Here is a 3192-nt window from a genome sequence, read left to right on the forward strand (position 1 = left end):
GCGCAGCCACGACGACGACGACGACGACGCTTTTGTGCGACCCCGGGGGGGAGGGGGGTGAACGGAAACGCGCGCTGCGCGTCTCACCGCGTGTCTACGCGCGGCCTCGTAATATCGCGTGAAACTTGTCCCCGAGTTTCGAGCCGAATGGGCTTTAGACGGGGGCGGTGAAATTCGGTGATCGAAATTGCACCGTGCAATTCGGGGTTCACAATGGCCGCGATTCCTTGCAAACAGAATCAGAGTCGCCGCCTGTTAATTTGTCCGCCGGACTTCCCGCCGCACCGCGTGCTCGCACCACCGCCATCACCACCACCACCACCGGCGCTGCCGCCCTCGGTGCACCAACGTCGGTTACGTGTTCTACCACAAACCAGGTACCGGCACCGGCATCACCACCCGTGCCGCGGCGTGCCGAGCGTCGCGTTCCTGGCGTTCTTACGCGAGGAGTTTCAGATGCCGCCGATACGACCGGATCCTTTTAACCGATGGCACTTCTATCGCCGAACACGCCTTGACATTGAGAGCACCGACGCGAATATCCCGCTGCGTATCGCGACCATCCCGTCGATTTCCCGATTGTAAGCCGAAGCCGTATGTCGGAAATGTTGAGCGAGTCCGCCGTGATCGAACGGATCGCCGAATGCCTTGATTCCCCGGCATGCCTAAGAAGGTCCAAGCTGGACGACGCGCATTTCCGATTGGAATGGTTGATCTACAGTATAAAAAGTTTTAACGAAAGAGTTTCTATCTACTTTTTTCCTCCTTTTTGAATTTTGCCGCATATATTTTCCAATTTAATATTAAAATGTTATTCAAATTGTGACTTTTGCAAGACTAGAGCGTTATACGAACAAATGCTTACTTCTAAAAAGACATTCCCCTTATTATAATTCTAGATATATACCTATATATATTCTATCTCTGATTATCTTAAAATGTAATCGATTACGAAGAGAAAGATTCGAAATATAGTTAGTTCCGAACGAAATTTAAAAAAAAAATCCTTCATTCTAAATATTATATCTCAGACTCTGTGACCTCTTCGACAATCTGTCTTTAACGACAATCTACCAATTGAATCTTATTCTAATAATAAAACGGCTACCTCGTTTTTTCTCATTGTTAAAAAAAATAATCCATACCGTGTTACGCTTCAAATAATGTAGCACTGAATTAATAATCATCTCTGCCAGATCAAGCGCGCGTATGGATAGGTAAATGATGAAAATCATTTATATCAATTATCGCAATCACGACAACAAGCGCGTTAATAGCTTGAGGTTATTTCCCATGTTCAGCCAAAATTCACGCTAATTAGGAGCTTCCCTTCCAGGGAAAGGCAGGAAATCAGCTCTCAATTTTGATAATGGATCTGAAATTTGTAGAAGCGATAACGGTAATTACTGGCAATTACTTCAATTTCATAAATACGCTTTCATGCGTAAAACGTAAATGTAATGACTCTTATTTCTTCGGAAATGTAATTAAGAATATTTAATCGCGACAACAAAAAACGCACATTAGAAATCATCATTTTCAATTGTCTAATCAAATGACGATGATTTTTAGTTCGCTATACATGTTTTTAAAAAAATGATATAAAAAAAGTTACTTTTCGATAAAACTTTCGTAAAAGTGTCTTTTTATCAATAGATTAAAGGATACACGTGTGACAAAGGCGAACGTCCGCGGTTTTACAAGCATCAGCATTCTCGCGAGGTACGATTAAACTTTCTTGGCTCTTATACGAAAATCAATCAAAAACATAACCGTCGCTCTCTCAGCGTCGCTTTCGGTTATCCCGCGGGCTTTAAGGTCAACGCGCATACTATGATCCTTGACACTGAAACAACACGAAACTTCGACAACTTGCGGGCAAGTTCGCGAGATTTCCATACGTTACTCCGGAACGGGGAGAGGGAATGCATCCAATTAAAGCGACGAACGAAACTTCGACTGTTTCGGCTTGCAAACTATTTCGCATTCGCGTTTCCTCCGTTAAACAATAGATTTATAGCCGAATGATGAAAACAAACTTATAGAAAGTGTCAGTCATTGACGGGAGTGACGTAAGTGACACCGACATTTATTTTTATATAATGCTGCAATTGTGTTTTTTTTTTTATAGATATGGAAATATTTCATTGAGATACGAAACTATAATTAGAACGATCATTTAAATATAATAAAAGTCAAGATTATTCACTAATGATTATATTATACTTTGAGATATTTTCTCGCCCGTTGCTAATTTTTTATGTCGATGTCAAAAACGTCACTCGCTGTCTCTAAATTAGCGTTCGACAAAAGCGTGCCCACTTAAAAAGCTAATCAACAGCTTCTTTTCAAAGCCGATTGCTCATTGCTCACGTCTGTATAATCTTCAGAGAGTTATAGCTGCACTAAAATTCAATTCAATTCAACGCCGACCCTCGCGACGAACAGCGGACAAAAGCGATTTTCGCGATTCTCGGCCCGGTTGTTCCGGATGAAAACTCGCGATCTGTGACATTCGAACCGGCGCGATGCGGCGCGGCGGCGGCGGTGGCGGCGATGATCCTGCAAATTACCGATCTATTTCCTCACGCGATAAACGCGCGCAACTGACCGATCCTATTCAAAGCTAGTGGTGATGATGATGATAATGATGATGATGATGATGATGGGAATGGTGGCGGCGGCGGCGGCGTAGAGAACAGAAGTTACAAAGGTATTCTCACCCCCGAAGCGCAAACAACTCTCTCGCCGCTTCCGCCGGAGCCTCGGACCGTAAACACACGTCGGTGGCTGGTCGCGTACTGAAGTTTCCACCGGCGGTGGATCCAGCATCCCCGACCGGGATGAGAGAGAACGAGAGAGAGAGAGAGAGAGAGAGAGGGAGAGAGAGAGGATCCCGCCGCACACCGGCGTTCAACTCCACCGCCGCCTCCCCACTCGCCACCTACCACCGACGCGGACACCCTTTAACCCTCCGCCGTTCGGCGCCCTCCGTCCTCCGGGCCGTCACTCGAAACCGTCACCGTCACCCTATACGAACCACTACCGACCCCTCCACCGTAACACCTGGACGCGGAGGGTAGGACGCGACGCTAAGATAAGATATACTTGACGTCTCTCATATTGCTAACTCGGAGACGATCAAAACTGAGAACTTGTCCGCTTACTTTTTTCCCCTCGGTGTATTCCCCC

The 3192-nt window shown here is 45.8% G+C and overlaps 1 protein-coding gene across 1 annotated transcript in view; it reads right to left on the reverse strand.

Moving 5' to 3' along the window:
• LOC105454815 (Down syndrome cell adhesion molecule-like protein Dscam2) overlaps positions 1 to 2795 on the reverse strand; it is a 120462-nt gene extending 117667 nt beyond the window's left edge. Inside the window, exon 1 of the mRNA XM_011697705.1 lies at positions 2724 to 2795. The gene's annotated coding sequence lies outside the window, so the exon portion shown is untranslated. The remainder of the gene's footprint in view (positions 1 to 2723) is intronic.
• Positions 2796 to 3192: the final 397 nt, after the last annotated feature.

Source organism: Wasmannia auropunctata, unplaced genomic scaffold, assembly GCF_000956235.1.
Source record: "Wasmannia auropunctata unplaced genomic scaffold, wasmannia.A_1.0 LD335974.1, whole genome shotgun sequence".
Classification (NCBI taxonomy): domain Eukaryota; kingdom Metazoa; phylum Arthropoda; class Insecta; order Hymenoptera; family Formicidae; genus Wasmannia; species Wasmannia auropunctata.